Source organism: Panthera onca, chromosome B1 (assembly GCF_046562875.1).
Source record: "Panthera onca isolate mPanOnc1 chromosome B1, mPanOnc1 haplotype 2, whole genome shotgun sequence".
NCBI classification, from domain to species: Eukaryota; Metazoa; Chordata; class Mammalia; order Carnivora; family Felidae; genus Panthera; species Panthera onca.
In genome coordinates, this window is record NC_138342.1 from 154,968,707 (window position 1) to 154,991,425 (window position 22,719).

At 38.6% G+C, this 22,719-nt stretch overlaps 1 long non-coding RNA gene across 2 annotated transcripts in view; it reads left to right on the top strand.

Annotated features, from left to right (window-relative positions):
- LOC132691869 (uncharacterized) overlaps nucleotides 1-22,719 on the top strand; it is a 34,179-nt gene that overhangs the window by 9,171 nt on the left and 2,289 nt on the right. Inside the window, exon 4 of one of the 2 annotated variants that reach the window (XR_009616032.3) lies at nucleotides 3,506-4,167. The exons of the other annotated variant lie outside the window; for it this stretch is intronic. This is a non-coding gene — a long non-coding RNA (uncharacterized LOC132691869). Of the gene's footprint in view, nucleotides 1-3,505; nucleotides 4,168-22,719 lie in introns of those variants that run through there. 2 annotated transcript variants of the gene reach the window in all.

A 22,719-nucleotide genomic window follows, 5' to 3' on the forward strand; every position in this document is an offset into this window, starting at 1 on the left:
CTGAGCACAGTGATAGTGCAAGACACAGCTGTTGGTTGTGCGGGAGATGATCAGGTCCGCGTAGACGTCAGCCAGGGTTAACATCGCTGACTCTTGTGAGCTGCCCCTGGGGCTCATTTTTGACAGGGGTGATAATCCCTTCCTCAAAGTGCACTTGTGAGGAGGACATAGATTGCTGTTCCTCTGTATGCCCTCTGTTTACTTGCCTGTAAACATGGAAGCAAACCTCTTAAATGTTGAGCTGATGATCTCTAAACTAACACCTCAAATGAATTTGCGAATTGGGAATTTGTGAAGCTTTTGGATTATATTTTCTTGAATTGCTGATTACAACCCCAGTGCCAAAGCAAAATAGGGCTATTTATTTCATGTAATACTGAAATCCTAATGCGTCAGTTTTTGGAGAGGTGGTATGACACAGTGTTTAAGAGCGTAGGTTTTGGAGCCAGATGGCACAGTTCAGATTCTAGCCCCAACAGAACTAGTGTGCAACCTTGGAAAATTTACTTCATCTTCCTCTACTTTCCCCATCTTGAGATGGACATGATAATAGAATTATGAAGATGAAGTGAGTCAATACAAAGAATTTACAACAGTGCTTAGCAGATATTGCATATTTGGGGTTTTTTTTAGTTTATAATTTATGAAATTAAATATCGGAACAAAATTTTAGTGCACTTCAAGTTAAACAATTGTAAACACATAAAACCATCAGATAGAAGATGTATATTTATAAATGGTATTTAATGATACCGAAATGATAAAAATGAGGGGCTCCTGGGTGGCTCAGTCGGTTGGGGGTCTGACTCTTGATATAGGCTCAGGTCATGGTCTTCTGGTTCATGGGTTCTGGCCCGAGTTGGGCTCTGTGCTAACAGTTGGAGCCTGCTTAGAATTTTCTCTCTCTTTGCCCCTTCCTGAATGCACATGAGTTCTCTCTCTTTCAAAATAAACATTTTAAAATAATAATAAAAGAAAATAAAAATGAAAATGATCATGAAAAATTTTAACACGAAATTCAATTTCAGCTCTTAAAAAAAGTGAAAAACTGAAGAACAAAATACTCCAATAGTATCACTGTTCACTTTTGAGTATATGTGTACAAATTTTCCCCATTGCTGAGAAAGCATTTTTTTTTAAACATTTATTTATTTTTGAGACAGAGAGAGACAGAGCATGAATGGGGGAGGGTCAGAGAGAGAGGGAGACACAGAATCTGAAACAGGCTCCAGGCTCTGAGCTGTCAGCACAGAGCCTGACGCGGGGCTCGAACTCACAGACCGTGAGATCATGACCTGAGCTGAAGTCAGCCACTTAACCAACTGAGCCACCCAGGCGCCCCGAGAAAGCATTTTTTAACTCTACCCTAGTTAGGGGGAGAGTGAGAAAATACTAGTTATAAGGTATTTCCAAATACTCTCCTCTGAGTCCATCTTCAAATGATATATATATTTTTTGTTATGCTCTGTAACTTTGAAAAAATCTTTTTAGGACAGCTTCTTCCCCACCTCCGCACCCCAGAGATAGCACTTATTTCATTGTTCTAGTTTTTGTCTGCATTGTTTTAACCTTTTTTTGTTTTTGTCACATGTAGCTGGCGATTCTAACACAGAGTTATCTGTATCCATTTCAATGATGTCATGTTCATTCTTTGCTTGTTCAAAAGTCTTTGAAAACAAAGACCCTTTTTTTTTTTTTTTTAAAGTAGGCTTCATGCCCAGCAGCATGGACCTCAATTCTGGGCTTGAACTCACCACCCTGAGATCAAGACCTGTGCTGAAATTAAGAGTCAGATGCTTAACCAACTGAGCCACCCAGGCGCCCTGTAAGAGATTATCAATTATTTTTCTTTCTTTTCTTGAACATTATAGGGACATAAAGTCCTCCCGGATGAGTACACATTTACTCCATTTGAAAATTTATGGAGTGTCTAATTTTATGACTACATCTCAGGATGTAAATGTTTCTGATTTTAAAAATACCATGATGGTGGGGTGGCACCTGGGTGGCTCAGTAGGTTAAGTGTCCAACCCTTGATTTTGGCTCAGGTCATGATCTCACAGTTGGTGAGTTCTAGCCCCACGTTGCTGATAGCACAGAGTCTGCTTTAGATTTTCTGTCTCACTCTCTCTGTGTCTCCTCTGCTCTCTCTCTCTTTCAAAAGTTAATAAAATAAACATTAAAAAATATAATGATGGCAGCATCATGCAAACAAAGATACTGGAATATTAATATATCGAAACATCAAAACACTGGAAAGCGAGAGTGCACTTTGTACAGATTGTACACTTGAATGTCAAAGATCTGCTCTAATTGTTGAGGTAAATCAAGGAGGGTCTCCTATTGCTCAGATGTCAGACCCTTCCTTGTTTCCTCTGCCTCTTCCCTCTGTATGTCTGCAGCCATCTTTCTTGATAGCCCAGCAAGCTGCGGAAAACAGTCCCTGCTCATGGACTCAAATTCTGTTAGGTTTATTGTCTTTTGGGTTATCCTCCTCCGCCATGTAGTAAGCAACCTAAAACTGTGACTGTAGGGGGAGCAAGCGTGCTCTGGGTGTCTAAAGACCAAGGTCAGGAAACTGTTCTCATGCATAGCTGTGGGCTCATGGGGGCAAAATCGACTCTCACAGATAAGCTAAGAAGTAGCCAACAACTATCCCTCATATATATATATATGTGTGTGTGTGTATATATATATATATGTATGTATATATATATATGTATGTATATATATATATGTATGTATATATATATATATATACACACACACACATACACACATATATATATACATATATATATATATATATATATGGTTTTTTTTTTAGAAAAATCTAAAATGTCCAACTCAGTGGCTGTTAAAATTAGGAACATAGGGGTGCCTGGGTGGCTCAGTAGGTTAAGAGTCCGACTTCGGCTCAGGTCATGATCTCATGGTTTATGGGTTCGAGCCCCACATCAGGCTCTGTGCTGACAGCTCGGAGCCTGGAGCCTGCTTTGGATTCTGTCTCCCTCTCTCTCTACCCCTCCCTGGCTATCACTCTGTCTCTGTCTCTCCCTCAAAAATAAATAAACATTTAAAAAAAATTTTTTTAATTTTTAAAAAATTTTTTAAAAATTAAAAAAAAATAAAATTAAGAACATAATTAGGGAGCCTAAACATTTAGCTACTGAGCACCTCAACATGTGACAATTATTAGTGTTTATGTTTGTATTATGGGCAGATTTCAGAAGGAAAAAGAGAGGGTACGGGGCAGGAAGCCAAAGGTAGAAGGAGAAAGAGAGAAGACATGAGAGAAGAGACAGGAAGGAGTGGGCTGAGGGAAGAGGGTGAAAACAGTGTAACTGTCAGAATCCTAGCGAGGCAGAGGGAGGCTCAGAAAGGAGGCAAAGGAGGAAAAATCTAGAATAATGGTTCTTAACTGTTTTTAGTGATAGTCCACTTTGAGAATATAAGAAATGAGAGACCTTTTCCCATAAAATGCACATATGTTTGTATATTCCAGGGCCCCACAAACCACAGGTTGAAAACTCCTGGTCTAAACAGGGATACAGAGAAGCAGAGAAGCATCTTCTTCAGAGGAAGATGCAGAGGCAGGAAGATGGAGAGGTGGGTGGAAAGAGCCCCAAGGAAAAGGGCCGGCCCTGGTTTCCACCTCCTCTCTCACACCTAGATCAGTGCTGGACCTGACTTTGAAGCTGGGCCTTCCTCAGGGCGTGTTTGATCTCCCCATCCCTTCTTCTCTCTCATCCAGACACACCCCCCCTTATGACAAGAGCTCACTGTGGCTTAGAATTTACAGATATGAGCTATTCTAGGGAAACCTCAGAAAGGAGACCTCACTCCTGAGCAGCGTTATCTCAGCCGGTCTTTTTCCTCTCAGAGCCCCTGTTTCTCAAGGGATTCACACAGATGAAAACGCACATTTGTGAGTCACCGCGACGTCAGCTCAGAAGTTGTCCAGGGCTGGGTCAGTAGGAGTCTTAGGTGACATGGAGGGACAGCAGGAGCAAAGGCTGCCAGAAAGACCAGCTAAGGCTTCCTCTGCCTTCCAGCCCTGTGCGCTACAGAAATGAAGGCAGGAATGGAGGGAAACTCCCTTTTTTGGGGAGAGGGAGGAACCTCTCTTTTTGCACTTCTGTATAGTGTGGTCTTATGGTTAAAGAAGGTGGCTATCTATGTTGAAAGCATCAACCATAAAGAATCTAAATCTGACCATTGCCTTAGGCCTCTTCCCTTTCCTTGGAGAGTCGGATGGAGATGGCCCTGGAAAGCAATTTGAAATTGAGCCCCATAAATTCCATCTTATCTCATAACTTAACATTTATTTATTTATTTATTTTAAAGTTTACTTTTGAGAGAGATAGAAAGAGAGAGAGAGAGCGAGAACGAGTGGGGGAAAGGCAGAAAGAGAGGAGACAGAGAATCCCAAGCAGCCTCCCTGCTGTCAATGCAGAACATGACACAGGGCTCGAACCCATGAGCCTCAAGAGCATGGCCTGAGCCCAACTCAAGAGTCAAACGCTTAACCACTGAGCCACCCAGGCACCCCTTATAACTTAACTTTTAATTCCAATATATACGCCTAGCTCTAGAGTTCTTACAAAGAGATGAAGAACTATGAGGAAAAGGTACTGCAGGGGGTTTGAAATTGGGATAATGTCAGAAACGAAGTTTCTGGATTAGGCCAGTCCCTTTACAGGAATAGGGACTCCTGACGTAATATTCTTAACCACATGTTGTTTTCTTAGGGGTTATATTTCCTAAGCATCTGGGGGATTGGGGGGCAGAAATTACTCAAAAGAACAGAGGCTTTGTTTTGGATGACTTGGAGCAGACAATATCCCCATTCAAGGGATCAAGGTGCACTGGGCAGGGGTAATGGATTGAGGAAGAAAGAAATAGATCAAGTGTGAAAATTCCATGCCAAACTACCTCCACAAGCTTCCTCCAGCCAATCTGACCCTTTTCAATGAGAAGTGTGAACCAAATTGTTGCTTTGATGATTTTTCCACTTTTTTCTACTGAGGTGAACAAGGAAGCCTTATGGCATCCTTTCATCTGCAATCCCAGAGAAGGCTTCAGGCCAAAAGTGCATAACAAGCGCCTCCCCCCTAGTCCGTCAACAAGTGATGCTCATTAGGAAAGCTGGCTCAAAACTGCCCTGTCACCTCCCTAGAGTTAAACTTCGCCCACTAGGCCAGCTGGCAGGTGTCGGCATACTTCCTGCAGGCCCGCCCCATGGCACAGGCAAGCTGCTACAGACCAAGGGATTCTGGAGCAAAGGGGAAGGGAAAAAAATCGGGAGAAGTATTCAAAACCATTCCTCATCCCCCGCTTACTTGTCCATCTGTGATACGGAGGATTTACTCGTTGCCTAGGGGATTCAAGAATCTATGATGTGGGGAGGGATATTTATCATGTGTGCTTTTTTCTGGGTCCTACTTCAGACCAAATGAATCTAAATCTATGAAGAGTGGGCCTGAGAATCTGTTTTTTCATAATTTTATCCCTTCTATCCCCCAGGTGATTTTTATGCAAAGGAAAATTTGAGAATCTTTGTTGTAGTAAGATGAGCTCTTCTCTGAGGCTCAGGGAAAGTAGATTCTTGTCCTGGCTTTCCTTCATGCTAATTGGGTCTCAGTTTTATCACCTCTTGGGGTGGATCGGGGGTTAGCAAACTATGGCCCTTGGAACAAATCTAGCCCACTGCCTGGTTTTATAAATAAAGTTTTATTGGAAAACAACCCCACCTGTTTATGTGTTGTCTCTGGCTGCTTTTGTGCTACAACAGCAGAGTTGAGTAATTGTGATGCAGATTGTTGAAATTTGAGAGCCTAAAATATTCACCATCTGGCCCTTTACAGAAAAAGTCTGCCTGTCCCTAAATTAGATGATGTCTAGGGCCTTTTCCAACCCTGACATACTTTCATTTTTTTTTTTAAGTTTTATTTATTTATTTTTGAGAGAGACAGAGAGCACACTCAAGAGTGAGGGAGGCCCAGAGAGAAGGGAAGAGAGAGAATTCCAAGCAGGCTCTACCCTATCAGTGCAGAGCCTGATTCGGGGCTTGAATTCACGAACCGTGAGATCATGACCTGAGCTGAAATCAAGAGTGGGATGCTTAACCGACTGAGCCACCCAGATGCCCCCCGACCCTGACATTCTGTAAAAGAAAGTTAACTGCCCCCTCCACAGACATATTTACGTTGTTTCTGTATTAATAATTTATTTTACTTTAGGCATGACCAGGGAAAGTGAGGGAAGCCAGAGATGAAAGAGGAAGAAGACAACCTTTGGAGACAGAACTAAGGGAATTCCAGAGAAGGCAGGTTCCTCGCCGAGTTTGCTTGTTCAGTTGTTTTAAACTGGCAAGGGGTCATCTAGTCTAAAACCATGAGGGGCGCCTGGTGGGCTCAGTTGGTTAAGCATCCGACTTTGTCTCAGGTCATGATCTCGCAGTTCATGGGTTCAAGCTCCGCGTCGGGCTCTGTGCTAACAGCTCCAAGCCTGGAGCCCGCTTTGGATTCTGGATCTCCCTCTTTCTCTGCTCCTCCCCACACTCGCACTCTGTCTCTTTATCTCTAAAATAAAAATAAACATTAAAAAAATTTTTTAAACCGTGAAATAGATGAAGTTGGTTTGGGTGCCTAAAACCTTTGACCTGTCCTCATTCAAAGCATTTTCCCAGCACAGGCCTTCCAGCCCCAGGCTCAACCACTGTATTTCCTTCTGCCTCACAGAATTTCCTGTCTTTATCTCACCTATTCCAAAAGAAAGATGTTCATCTATAAATGAATCCAGTGAATCCATGTTGATGAGCTAATGAATGAATAAAAGAAGCTCATGCTCAAGTAGAAAACGGACTTTTTTTTTAAATGTTTATTTATTTTTGGCAGAGAGAGAGACAGAGCATGAGCAGGGGAGGGGCAGAGGGAGAGGGAGACACAGAATCCAAAACAGGCTCCAGGCTCTGAGCTGTCAGCGCAGAGCCTGATGTGGGGCTCGAACTCACAGACTGTGAGATCATGACCTGAGCTGAGGTTGGACGCTCAACCGACTAAGCCACCCAGGAGGCCCTAGAAAAAGGACATTTTAACTGCATCTCTTTGTTATCTACTTGTTACCTCTAACCTATTAATAACCCTCAGTTACCTCATCTCCAGTAACCATCTCTGATGCTCCCCCTTGGTCATCTACTCTCATCGATATGCCTAGACTTCTTATCTCCATTCTTAGTCCCACCGGAAATGGGTTTTCTGCCTCATTCCTCTACCAAAAGCATGTGTTTGAAACTGACTTGCAGTTGCTAAATCAATGGCCATCTCTCAGTCCTCATCTTATTAGACTTAGCAGCACTTTCCAACAGGAGAGTTGATTATGCAACCCCCCTGGAAAAACTTCCTTCCCTCGCTTTCCAGGACAACACATTGCCTACCTTTCTGGCCACTTCTTGATCCCTCTTGCTGGTTTCCTCTTACACTTTCAACTTCTAAATGTTAGACTGTCCAGGTGAACCTCTACCTGCTATCTCTGTGTAGACAGTGTCAGGATGGTGTCATCAGGGCCTGGTTGGTGGTATGTGTGTGTGTTGGGGGGGGGGGGTCCCCCTCAACATACACTCTAGAATTGGTGATCAGGAACAAAAGAATGTATATATAGCAAAATGATTACCACAATAAATTTAGTCAACATTCATCACCTCATGTAATTATAATTTTTTTTCTTCTGATGAGAACTTTTAAGATTTACTCTATTAGCAACTTTCAAATGTACAATACTGTTAACTATAGTCACCATGCTGTCCATTACATCCCCAGAATTTCCAGCAATTTATTTTTAATGAATGATGACTCAAGTTTTTAGTGACGACTTTGTAGGTATTGACTCCACAGTTAAAGTCAATCTGGTTTTTTTTTTTCCTTAGCTTTTTTGAGGTGTCATTTACCTCAAAAAGTCACCTGTTTAGATTTATAGGAAAGTTATATGAAGTTGTGCAACCATCGCCACAGTACAATTTTAGAGCATTTTCATCATTGCCAAAAAAAAAAAAAAAATCTCTCGTGCCCATTTCCACTAATCTATCTGTCTCTATAGATTTGACATTTCTGCCCATTCCATAAAAATGGAATCATACAAAATGTAACCTCTTGCATTTTGCTTCTTTCATTTAACATAATATCTTTGAGGTTTATTTCCACTGTATATAGTAGTAATTCCTTCCTTTTTATTGATGGATAGAATCTCATTATATGGATATGCCACATTTTGTTGACCCATTCACCAGTTAACAAGGATGTGGATTGTTTCCATCTGGGGGAGTGTTATGAATAATGCTGCTATGAACATTCATGTGTAAGTCTCTGTGTGGACATATGTTTTAATTTCTCATGTGCAAACACCTCATAGTAGAATTCCTGGGTTGTATGTTAAATTTATGTTTAGCTTTTTAAGAAAGTGCCCAATTGTTTTCCGAAGTGTATATACCATTTTATGTTCTCACCAGCAATATATGAGGTTTCCAGTTTCTCCACAGCTTCATCAACACTTGCTATTATCTGTCTTTTTTAGCATAGCCATTTTGCTGGGGTATGGTTTAACTTGTAGGTTAACTGGAATTAGCCTAGTAACTGAGATTGGGCATCTTTGCATGTGTCTATTAGCCAAGTATACATCTTCTTTGGGGAAATGTCTCTTTAAATCTTTTGAACTTTAGGGGTGCCTGGGTGGCTCAGTCAGTGAAGCATCTGACTTCGGCTCAGGTCATGATCTCACAGCTGTGAGTTCAAGCCCCGCATTGGGCTCTGTGCAGGCAACTCAGAACCTGGAGCCTGCTTCAGATTCTGTGTCTCCCTCTCTCTCTGTCCCTTCCCTGCTCACGCTCTGTCTCTCTCTCCTTCAAAAATAAATAAACATGAAATCTTTTGAACTTTAAAAAATTGGGTTGTTGGGGTGCCTGGGTTGCTTAGTCAGTTGGGCATCCAAACTTTGGCTCAGGTCATGATCTCACTGCTCATGGGTTCAAGCCCCACATCAGACTCTGTGCTGACAGCTTGGAGCCTGGAGACTGCTTCAGCTTCTGTCTCCATCTCTCTGCCCCTCCCCTACTCGTGTTCTGTCTCTCTCTCAAATATAAAATAAATCATAAAAAAAAATTAAACATCCAACTCTTGATGCCAGCTCAGGTCATGATCTCATGGTTTGTGAGTTCGAGCTCCTACCAGCAAGGAGCCTGCTTGGGATTCTCTCTCTCCTCTCTCTGTCCCCCATCCTCTCTAAAAATAAATAAATAAACTTAAAAAATTTTTTTAATTAAAAATTGGGTTGGGGTGCCTGGATGGCTCAGTTGGTTAAGCGCTGACTTCGGCTCAGGTGATGATCTCGCGATTCATGAGTTCCAGTCCTGCATCAGGCTCTGTGCTGGCGGTTCAGAGCCTGGGGACTGCTTCGGATTCTGTGTCTCCCTCTCTCTCTGCCCACCCCCCCCCCCCAACTCACACTGTCTCTCTCTGTCTCTCAAAAATAAATAAATGTTGAAAAAATTTTTTTAATTGGGTTGTTTTCTCATTACTGAATTGTGAGAGCTCTTTATATGATTTTCAAATATTTTTTTCCCACGTTGTGGCCTGTTTTCTAATTTTCTTAGTAGTGTCTTTTGGAACACAAAACTTTTTAATTGTGGCAAAGCCAATTTACCAATTTTTATTTTATGGATTGAACTTTTGTTGGACAACTTTTGTATGGACAACTTTTGTTGTCACATCTGAAGATTTATATCTATGTTTTCTTCTAGAAGCTTTTTAGTTTTGTTCTTACATATTGGTGAACACTGTATTTTAGCTGAACATTTGTGTATAGTATGAGGTTAGGGTCTAAGTTCATTTTTTTTTTTTTTTTTTGCAAGTGGTTATCTACTTGTCCCAACATAATTTGTTAAAAAAGAAAACCTATCCTTTCCTCTCTTGAATTTTGTTAGAACCATTGTTGAGAATTGATCAACCATAAATTAAAGATTTTAATTGCTGTCTGCCTATCTTTATACCAATACCACATGGTCTTATTTATTGTGGCTTTATAAGTTTTGAAATTCAGTAGTGTGAGTCCTCCACCTTCTTTCTTTTCAAAATTGTTCTGATTATTCTAGATATATTATATTTCCATAAATTTTAGACTCAACTTGTCATGTTTTACAAAAGTCCTGCTAGAATTTTGACAGGGATTACATTAAATTTATAGATCCGTTTGAAAAGAATTTCAATCTTTTTTTAAATGTTTATTTATTTTTGAGAGAGAGAAAGAGTACGAGCAGGCGAGGGGCAGAGAGAGAGGGAGACACAGAATCCAAAGCAGGCCCTGACCTGAGCTGGAGACAGACGCTTAACTGACTGAGCCACCAAGGCACCCTGAAAAGAATTTCAGTCTTAATAATACTGAGTCTCCCAAACCATGAAGATGGATTTAGCTCTTCACGGTTTTGAGATCTTCTTTAGCTTCTTTTAGCAATGTTTTGTAGTTTTCAGGGTACAGGTTTCACAATTCTTTTGGTAAATTTATTCATATTTCATTCTTCATGATGCTGTTGTAAATGGACTTTAAAATTTTATTTGGAAATTGCTTATTGCTAGTACATTAAGAAAATAAATGATTTTTAAAATATTGATCTTGTATTCTGTGACACTACTAAACTCATTTATTAGTTCTTCATAGGTTTTTGGGTGTAGATTTTTTGGGATTGTCTCCATATAGTGTTGTCATATGCAGATAAAGATAGTTTTCTTTCTTTCCAGTTTGAAATCGTTCAATCATTTTCTAGGCTTTCATACTAGTCACAACCTTGTACAATGTTGAAAGAGGAAAGAATAGACATATTTGCCTTATTTTCTTTTTTTTTTATTAAATTTTTTTTTTTCAACGTTTTTTATTTATTTTTGGGACAGAGAGAGACGGAGCATGAACGGGGGAGGGGCAGAGAGAGAGGGAGACACAGAATCGAAAACAGGCTCCAGGCTCCGAGCCATCAGCCCAGAGCCTGACGCGGCGCTCGAACTCACGGACCGCGAGATCGTGACCTGGCTGAAGTCGGACGCTTAACCGACTGCGCCACCCAGGCGCCCCTATTTGCCTTATTTTCAATCTTAAGGGAAAAGCATTTAGTTTTTTATGATTAAATAAAGTGTTAGTTGTTCACAAATACTCTTTATCAAATTGAGGACATTCTCTTCTGTTCGTAATTTACTAAGAGTTTCTACCATGAGGGGGTGTTGGACTTTGTCAAGTGCTTTTTCCATATTGAGATGCTCATGTGACTTTCGTCCTTTTGTTCATAATACATTGCATCTGTTGATATTTCAGATGTTAAACCAACATTGCATTCTTGGGATAAATCCCACTTAGCCATGATGCATATAATTATTATATATAAATATTTTATATATAATATATATATTTATATATAATAAATATAAATATAAATAGTTATATATATAATATAATATTATTATATATACAATATTTTATAATATTGATGGATTCAGTTTGCTAATATCTTATTAAAGATTTTTTTCATCTATGTTCATGAGGTATATTGGTATATAGTTTCATTTTCCTGATGTCTTTGTCTTTGATATTAGGATAATAGAATGAATTTGGGGTTGATCTTTCTAAATTCATTGTTGTTGTTTTTTTAAGTTTATTTGTTTATTTTTGAGAGAGAAAGACCATGGGAGCAGGGGAGTGGCAGAAAGAGAGGGAAAGAGAATCCTCAGTAGGCTCCACTTAGTGCAGAGCCTGATGTGGGGCTCAATCTCACAATGTGTGAGATCATGACCTGAGCCAAAACCAAGAGTCAGATGCTTAACCAACTGAGCCACTCAGGTGCTCCTCATTGTTTTGTTTTCATTTTCATTTATCACAAAATATCTTCTGATTTCCCTTGTGACGTCTTTTTAATTTGTGAGTTATGTAGTAGTGTGTTTCATATAAAAAATAGTTATTCAAGATTTCTTTCTGTTAATGATTTCTTATTTAACTCTGCTGTGTTTGAAGAAAATACTGTGCATTCTTTCAATCCTTTTACACTAATTGGGACTTGTTTTATGGCATAGCACAGAGGTTGGCAAACTATGACCCGCAAATCAAATCTGGCCTGCCACCTGTTTAGTAAACAAAATTTTATTGGAACACAGCCATGCCTGTCTATGCATTATCTCTGACTAGTTTTGTGCTACAAGAATAAACAGGCACAGCTGCAGCAGAGACTGTGTGGTTCACAAAGCAAAAAAAAAAAAAAAAAAAAAAAAAATTATTTTCTGGTCATTTATAGGAGATGTTTGCCAATCTTTGCTCATAGCATATGGTCTATTCACTAGAATGTTCCATGTGTCCTTGGAAAGAATATGTATTCTGTAATATTTAATTATTTATTTATCTATTTATTTTTAAGTGTTTATTTTAACAGAGAGAGAGAGAGAGGGAGAGAAAGAGAATGTGCAAATGGGGGAGGGGCAGAGAGAGAAGGAGAGAGAGAATCCCAAGCAGGCTCCATCAACACAGAGCTCCATGCTAGGCTCAATCCCATGAATCATGAGATCATGAGTGGAAATCAAGAGTCCTTTGCTTTACTGACTGAGTTCCTCCGGTGCCCCTGCAATATTTAGATCACATATTTTATATATGTCAGTTAGGCTGAGATGTTTGATAGTTTTCTATATTGTCACTGCTTTTATGTCTAGTTGTTCTACCAGTTACTAAAAACCCCAAACCATTACTGTTGAATTGTCTATTTCCCCTTTCATTTCTGTTAGGTTTAATTCCATGTATTTTGAGGTTCTGCTTTTAGGTATGTATACATTTATAATTGTTACATTTTCCTCAGGTATTGACACTTTTATTATTATAATAATTCTATTATTATAATAACAATATTGATTCTCTTTAACATGTCTGGTGTTAGCATAGCCACTATAGCTCCCTTATGGTTATTGTTTGCATGGCATATCTTTTTTCGTGTTTTTACTTTCAACCCATTTGTGTCTTTGAATCTAAGGTGTACCTGTTGGAAAGAGCAGATAGGATTAAATTGCTTTTTTGTGCAGGTTGTTGACTGATAGCTTTTGAGGGAGGATTTATCATATTCATGTTAATAAATGTAATTATCGATATGGTTAGAGTTACATTTGCTACTTTGTTACTCCTTTGTTATATCTCTTGTCCTTCTTGTTCCACTATTCTCCCTTTACTTCCTTCTTTTGTGTTAAAGAAAAAATTATTTAGGAGCCCCTGGGTGGCTCAGTTGGTTAAGCGTCTGACTTAGCTCAGGTCATGATCTCAAGGTTTGTGAATTCAAGCCCCATGTCAGACTCTGTGTTGTCCATCTCTGCTCTCTGCCTCTCCCCTTCTTGTGCTCTGTCTCTGTCTCTGTGTCTCTCAAAAATGAATAAACATTAAACAAGGTTTTTAAAAAATATGTAGTAGAACATGCTAATGCCTATTTTGATTTTTTTACTGTATTTTTTTTTACAGTTATTTTCTTGCCATATGGATTTTCTTTTACGAGGGATTATAGTATGCATTATCAGAACTACTTAAAATTAATACTAATTTATTGCTAGTGTAGACTGTTCCAATGTAGCTCCATTCCCTTCCCCCTCCTTTGTGTTTGTCATATATGTTGTCAAATTATCATATATTAGTATATAATATAAATATTATAAATCCAACAAATTTTAAATCTTTTTTAAAAAATGTTTATTAGTTTTAAGAGAGAGACAGAGCATGAGTAGGGGAGGGGTGGAGAGGGAGGGAGACACAGAATCCAAAGCAGGCTCCAGGCTCTGAGCTGTCAGCACAGAGCCCAACATGGGGATTGAACCCACCAACTGTGAGCACCCAGGCGACCCTAAATCCAACAAATTTTAATTATTGTTTTATATAATAAAATTATTGTTTTATGTAATAAAACATATAAAATAAAATATATTTTTATGTTTATAATATATAAAATAAAATATTTTTATACTATATAAAATTATATAATAAAATATATAATATAAAACATAATTAAAACTTGTTGGATATAAAACAATACTAATACTATAAAATAATTAAAATAGGGGCGCCTGGGTGGCTTGGTCGGTTAAGCGTCCAACTTCGGCTCAGGTCATGATCTCACGGTCCATGAGTTTGAGCCCCGCATCGGGCTCTGTGCTGACAGCTCAGAGCCTGGAACCTGTTTCAGATTCTGTGTTTCCCTCTCTCTCTGCCCCTCCCCTGTTCATGCTCTGTCTCTCTCTGTCTCAAAAATAAATAAACGTTAAAAAAAAATTAAAAAAATATATAAAATAATTAAAATAATTAAAAATAATTAGAAAAGTAAGAAAGTGTTTCCCTGAGTTCTATGAGCTGCCCTAGCAAATAAATCAAAACTAAGGTGGAGGTCATTGTGTGGCCGGTGTGTCAGAAGCACAGGTAATAGCCCAGGGCTTGTCACTGGCATCTGAAGTGTGGTTGGGGGCGGTTGTATAGGACTGAATTCTTATCCTGTGGAATCTGATGCTATCTCTGGGTGGACAGTGTCAGAATTGAGTGGAATTCTTGGACACCCTGCTAGTGTCTGAGAATTACTTGGTGGTGTGTATGGGAAATAGCCTCCCCCCACCCCGAAAATGGATCTAGGAAACTTAAAAAACATATGAACCCACATATTTATCATTTATCCATTTCCTCCTGTGTACTTGAGCTACTATCTGGCGTCATTTCCTTTTGGCCTAATGGACTTCCTTCAGTATGATTTTTATATAATCCAGTATTTTGACTGCTTTCATTGGGAGAGTCATTAAAAGTATGTAGTCTTCCAGCTGCTCAAAATGCGAGTTCCCCATTTACTTTCCAATCCGCTCCACAACGGCTTCTCTCCCACTTCTTTTCAATAACCTACATATTGTAAAATCATGTCGTCTTCCTTAGTCATCATCTTATTTGATCTTTATCCATCATTTGACCAGTTGAACTATTCCCTCCTCTTAGAACACTTTTCTCTCCCGGCTTCCCTAACATATTCTCTTGATTTTCTTCTTAGCTAACTGGCCTCCCCCTCTCAGTCCCCTTTCCTGACTTTTTGTGCTCTACACAACTTCTCTTCTCTATCCACTTTTTTCCAAGGTGATCTCATATAGCCTGATGGCTTTAGATCCCATCTACACCTTGATGAGTCTCAAATTTCTATCACAGGTCAAAATCTCAACTGGAGCTCCAGACTCCTATCCAACAGCTTACATGGCATCTTCACTTGGATAGCTAGTAGTGTTACCTTAAGCTTAACCTGTCCAAAACAGAACCCTCTAACATCTATACTTCTTCCAGTCTTTTCCACTTCGGTGACATCATAACCTACCTAGCTGCCCTGGCTAAAAAACTAAGAATTATCTTTTATTCACCCCCTTTTCCTTATCTATAACATCCAGTATATTGGTCTTATTGACTCTAACTTCAAAAGACATCCTTAATCTTCCTTTTTTGTCCATCTCTGCAAAACCATCTGCATGAAAGTCACTATTATCTCTAACCCATACTAACTCAACTGCTTTTTTATTGGTTTCCCTGTGTGAATTCTCAGTCCTCATAATCCATTTTCATAAAGCTACCAGAATAATTTTTTTAATTTTTATTTATTTTTGAGAGAGAGAGGGTGCCTGTGCCTGCGAGTGGGGGAGGGGCAGAGAGGGGGCGGTGAACAGAGGATCTGAAGCAGGCTCTGCACTGACAGCAGAAAGTCCATGAGGGCTCGAACTCACAGACTGTGAGATCATGACCTGAGCCTAAGTCGGATGCTCAACCGACCGAGCCACCCAGGAACCCCCAGAATAATTTCTCATCTTATTTATTTATTTATTGCATATAAAGTGGCACATTTATTTATTATTTTTTTCAATATGAAATTTATTGTCAAATTGGTTTCCATACAACACCCAGTGCTCATCCCAACAGGTGCCCTCCTCGATACCCATCACCCACCCTCCCCTCCCTCCCACCCCCCATCAACCCTCAGTTTGTTCTCAGTTTTTAAGAGTCTATTATGTTTTGGCTCCCTCCCTCTCTAACCTTTTTTTTTTTTCCCTTCCCCTCCCCCATGGTCTTCTGTTAAGTTTTTCAGGATCCACATAAGAGTGAAAACATGGTATCTGTCTTTCTCTGTATGACTTATTTCACTTAGCATAACACTCTCCAGTTCCATCCACATTGCTACAAAAGGCCATATTTCATTCTTTCTCATTGCCACTACAATTGCCATTGTAGTATTCCATTGTGTATATAAACCGCAATTTATCCATTCATCAGTTGATGGACATTTAGGCTCTTTCCATAATTTGGCTATTGTTGAAAGTGCTGCTATAAACATTGTGGTACAAGTGCCCCTGTGCATCAGCACTCCTGTATCCCTTGGGTAAATTCCTATTGCTATTGCTATAGGGTAGCAGTGCTATTGCTGGGTCATAGGGTAGATCTATCTTTAATTTTTTGAGGAACCTCCACACTCTGAATAATTTTTTAAAAGAAAATTATGTTAATCACTTAATTAAAATGCTTCAATGCACCCTTTTGCATTTTGTAAATTTTTTAAATGTTTTTTATTTTTGAGGGAGAGAGAGTGAATGGGGGAGGGACAGAGAGAGAGGGCAACAGAGGATCTGCAACAGGCTCTGCACTGTTAGCAGAGAGCCCGATGTGGGGCTCTAACTCACAAACAGATAGATCATGACCTGAACAGAAGTTGGACGCTCAACCGACTGAGCCACCCAAAAGGCCTGAGCACCAAAAGGCGCTCCCACCCTTTTGCGTTTTGAACAAAATCCATTAATTTTTTACCAAGACTTTAACCCCCTGCCTATAGGAAAGTTATAGCATTTATTATCTTAATATGTTAATTTTTTACTTAGTTATTGTCTGTTTCCTCCTTTTGCACTCAACATTCTGATTACAGGACTGCCACAGAACAACTGCCTGTTTTGTCCCCTACATAATCAATTAATTCTTTCACATTCCATAAAGTTCTCTGTATGCCCGGTCTTCATGGCGGAAGTAAGTTCTTCCACATTTGTGCTTACATAACACTTTGAGCACACCAGTGTTAGAAATCTCATCTCCTCACTGGAGTGTGAACTTTGCAAGAGTATACACCATGTCATTTTCTTCTTTGAGTTCCTAGGGTCTTACTACTTGGTAAAGAGTAGGTAAACAAATGAGTATTTGCTGAATAAAAGAATGAATTAATACAAGCTATTGAATGCTCCCAGAAACATGAAACATCATTTACTAAAGTAGCTTTCATCAACGGACAAGAAAAACACTACAAATATGAACTTGGCTCTGAAAAAAACAACTAAAATTATGATCGCTAAAAGTCTTATAGTTAAATATGGCATGGTTCTGCAAAGGAAATTAACAGTAAGTAGAAAAAAAGAGAGGAAAGGAAGAATTTTTAAGTTTAAATGATTTAGTTTGTTCTCCTCTGGATTTACTAACAAATTTAAGTGCTGTAGCAATGGCTCCAGAAACAAGCCAGTATCTGGCGGCCATAGGACCTAGACAATCTTTGGAATTTTCAGAATGTTTATTTTCACTCTGAGAATGTGAGGGACTTATCTCCTCATTGTTATGGTAAGGGCTCATTTGGAATCGACTAAATTTATGGCCAAGGGCACCTGTATTACCTCTGCCTTCAGGACTATTAACAGTTCCTTTAAACTGGCTCAACCATGCCTGATCTGTTGCCAGAGAACACCCCTTCTGCCCTTTTAGCCACCAGGACATTTGGGAAACCCGAAGTCTGCATGTTGGTATTAGTGTGTGAATTTATTCCCCATATTCAGCACTTTCTACCAAATCTGGTGCCAAAAAATTCTTAAAATAAAAAATATACCTACTTCATTGATTCACCTCATGTGACATGTTTAAATGCTTCAATTGTATTTATTACCATACAGTAGCTCATCTAATATTATTTGAAGTTGATGAACTATTAGCCCCTTAGGGTGTTTAGTTTTGAGCTGTCTACAGAGATAGTGAAAAGTGCTCAGCATAATTCTTCAGCTGCAGAATAGAAGATAGTGACTAATCAATACCTTAGCAAAAAGCTTTTGTTATTTTTCAAAAATTTTTGAGTTCCTGCTTAGCTTAGTTTAAAGAGAGAAATAGCATGAGTTGTTGAGAGGGGTGGGGGTGGGGGGGAGAGAATCTCAAGCAGTCTCCACGCTTAGTATGGAGCCCAACGCAGGCCTCGATCCCATGACCCTGGGATCATGACCTAAGCCAAAATCAAGAGTCAGACGCTCAACAGACTAAGCCACCCAGGAGCCCGTTTTGTTTTGTTTTGAATAAATCAATTTGCATATAACCCTCTTGGTGCATGGAGTACCCAGACCAGGTGATAAATGATTTTTAACCTTTTGGCTCCTTGCTGCACCTGAAAATCTTGATATTTTTCCAAGGCTTATTCTTCTGACAAATGGGTGGGTATGCTGGTGGGAATGTGGAGTAGATAAAAACATATACTTGATTAACAGGGAAAAATGAACAGCAGAGTTTTAAAGAGGAGGAAAGGATGGAAGAGAGGATAAGAGGAATGGGAATAAATGAAAATGAAAAATAATGGTGGAAAAGATGAAGACTAAAAGAGAGAATAGGAAGAAAGGCACCAGGGAGTGACTGCTCTTATTACTCAATACTTCCAACCTGTCTCCACCAACCTCAACAGTCTGTTGCAGGCAACTCACCAGCTCTCTGAAGTGCTTCTGATTTTTAATGGACTCCTTGAGCCATTTTCCATTACTTGTTTTTTCACTGCTTACACTCTGCAGATGTGGGGGTATGAGGCTCAGTTTATTAGTTTTTGATTCCTGCTATAACAAATTACCCTAAATTTAGGGGCTTAAGCAACACAAATTTATTATCTCTGTAGGTCAGAAGTCTGACATGGGTCTCATGGGGGCTAAAATGAAGATGTCAGTAGTTTCTTTCTGGAGACTTCAGAGGAATATTAATTTCCTTGTTCATTCTGGTTGGCAGAATTTAGTGCCCTGCTGTTGTAGGACTGAGATTTATGTTTTCTTGTTGGCTGTCAGCTGAAAGCCATTCCTAGCTGAGAGGCCACTACATTCCCTCACTCATGGTCTCCCTCCTCCACCTTTAAAGCCAGCAACAGTGGGTTAAGTCCTTCCCATGTTGCATCTCTTTTACACCTTCATCCTTTTTCACCTCCCTGCCCGCAGCTGGGAAGAGTTCTCTGCTTCTAAGGACTCATGTGATTAGACTGGGCGCACATGAATAATCTGGGATAATCTCCATCTCAAGGTCTGCAATCTTAAATTCATCTACGAAGTCCCTTTTTCCATGAAAATAACACATTCACAAGTTCTGGGAATTGGGGGCCATTATTCTGCTGACCACACTCAAAAGTCTGGGGTGATTCTGATTGTTATTCCTGGAAACTTTAGAAGAAGGGGAATGGGAACAGGCAAAATGTATGGAGCACATTAGCAGGGTCTTGTTTTCATGTGAGAATATCAAATTAGGAAAGGCAAAACAAGAACTGAAGGACTCCTGGGTAAATGACATTTACCAAGAGTCTCTTCAAAAATAATTCTAATAGGTTCTTTAGAATTAACAGAAGGAAAAAAACAGCTAGAAAATGAATGGGGCATTAATTACAGAATTTTAGAAGGGACCTAAGATCACTTAGTTCACTAATTTAAAAAATTTGTTAACCTTTTTGAGATACAGATTTACATGCAGTTTTAAGAAATAATACCCATACCCAGTTTTCCCCAATGGTAACATTTTTTTTGTAACTGTAGTGCAATAGCAAAACCAAGAAATTGGTATAGATACAATTCATCTATTTTATATAGATTTCACAAGTTTTACAAGCTCTCATTTCTGTGTATAGTTCCCTGCAATTTTATCACGTGTAGATTCATGTGACCACAGCCAGAGTCAAATTGTAATGTAATTTATAAAGTTGGTTCTTTGAGCTCTTAAGAGTTCTGTCTAGATGATTCAAGGATGCTGTAGTGAAGAGATAAAAGGACTAGGTCAAATAATTAAGATTTCAGGCACTTTCTCTTTTAAAAATCCTGCTTTTATCTGTTTTACGTACTGAGACATGTACTATTTTATTTGATGAAATGATCCCATACCTAAAAAACAATGGTTTAGTCTATGTATTTGCCCCAGCACATACACTATGATTAGTACTCAAACTATTAATGATCAAAATTTGTGTAGTTAGCTAATGATCACCATAAAACAAAACACTCAAAAAAATTCTTCCCTAATTTAGCAGTCATAAAACAATTTAGGGTATTTTCACATCTTTATTAAATATTTGGTTCACCTTAGAAATAAACTGTCAGGAGATTAAGAATTTTATTTAGTTCATTGCCTGGCACACAGTAAATGACCAATCAGTGCCTTAGAGAAATATCTGAAATTGGCAAACATTAGAGTTTGAACAATTGATGGACATGTATATATGCATATCTTCATCCTTCAATAATTGGAGGGAGATCATTAAAAAAAAAGTGCTCCATTCTTCTGTGATAAACTTAATATAAGTAATAGTGTACAGAATATAGTGTACATTAGATTCTTCACTAGTTTTATAGAATCTGGAGATACGTGTTCAGTTCTATGGAAATTTTAAGAGGAATATTCCTAACTGTAGTCTTTTGGAAGGGAACAACTAGGATCTGATAGGAAGTCATGGAGAAACTGGAAAATAGGACATGTTTTGCTTATAGAAAAGATTTGGAGGAAACAACATATCTTTTCTCCAATGTCTAGCAAATAGTCCTGTGAAAGAATTACGGTGTATCTGTAGAGTACTACCAGTGTATGAAGGTAACAAAGAAATACATTTTCCACCCAATATATGCAAGGCCTTTTACAACAATTAGAGTTTCCTCAAAATGGAATGGAAGGCCTTACAGAGTAGTGAGCTTCCTGTTACTGAAATCATTCCAGCAGAGGCTTATAAAAGATAGTTTTGAAGAATTTTTGTACTGGCTTGGAAGTTAGACCTTATGATTCCAAAGGTTCCTTGGAACCAAAGGCTGTATGATCCAGGCAAGAAACTCTAATAATAGTTTGAATCCTGGTCTGCCTTCCTATGCATGAAAAAAATCAACTGATTTGTTAATGTGAGTAGGATTTCTAATTAGAAAACTGATACAGATACTTTTCAATTTTATCAACAGATATGTATTGAACCCCTATTATGTGCCCAGTAGTGTTATATAAACAGAGATCAGTCTTATCTATATTGACAAAATAAGTGTGAGAGAAAAGGATATGATACTGGACAGTTTTTGTTTACATATTTCTATATTCCAGAATAATGTGAATTCTATGTTATAAATGAAAAATATTAGTAATATTAGAATATAAAATATGAAACCCAATTGAAAAATAGCAGTGTAATATGTTAATTAAGTAGTCTAGAAGGTGATACAGAAAATTATATGCAATCAGATACTAATGACAAAATAGAGAACAATTTAATTTTATTAAAAATTTCCAATTTATAACCAAAATATACAACCACTACATTTAAAATCAGTTTGTACACTCACAGTTAAAGTGCTAAGTAAAAACATTTACAAAAATGGACATCAGTCTACTGTAAACAAAATAAATCTACAAGAGCAGAGTGCAAAGCACATCCAGCTAACGTGAAAGTACAGTTCATGCTCTAATCAAGTGCACCTGCCCTATACATATCTCAATAACAGTAACTTTCCCACTCAGAAATGAACAATTTTAAATACATAAAAAAGAAATGTGAAGAACTAATGCCACAAAATACAAGTCTTTAGCATAAACACTAACTAGATGCTTACATGATAAAAGCAAGATTAAGATTTTAGAATCAATTTTAGAATCACCATATCAATTTAATTCAGAATAGGGTGTGAAAACTAAATTGCTAAGTGCCAGCTGTTTAAAAATAATTTTTTTTTTAAATAATGAAAAAGGAATATCGCTTCTACCTTTTTATCTCTTGAAAAAAGGAGAAGGTGGTGTCACTGTCAATAAAAGTAAAATGAGGAAAGCTATTGTCTATAGTATCAATGAGCAGAGCTGGAAGATAGACAGGACTAGCTGGGAGGTAGAGAAAACTGAGGCTCGAGCACAGAATCTTAAGAGTGTGGGTGACGGACATCTAAGATGCTCCTGACACAGCTCTTGAACTGAAAAACACAGGATCAGCAAGACCCTGACTTCAATGACCCAGAATTACAAATGACTAGCTCCCCTCCTCAAAGTCACTGAAAATATACGGCACTTTCAGACATCACATGCATTCAGAGAAAGAGCAAGAGATGCTTAAGTTAGGTCACTTAATGGTATCTCTTGCCTCAAAAGAATCCAACCAACACTATTTCCATTTTTGTTTTAAAGCTCAATATTCCAATTGATAGTAATTTGTGCTAATAGCAATGTGTTTGTCTTTAATGCAGATTTATCTTTAAGCAGGTTAAAAGGGCTATAGTGACTAACACTTGAATACAAATTAAAGCAAATTTCCTTCTTCCTAATGCTTGAATATAGATTATACTTCGGAAGTATTGATAAGGAAGACTGGGGATAGAAGGCAGGTAGGAAGGTCTTGAGGAATGTAGCATTAGAGGAATAGGCCAGATGGAGAGTGTGTGTACCTGGGCA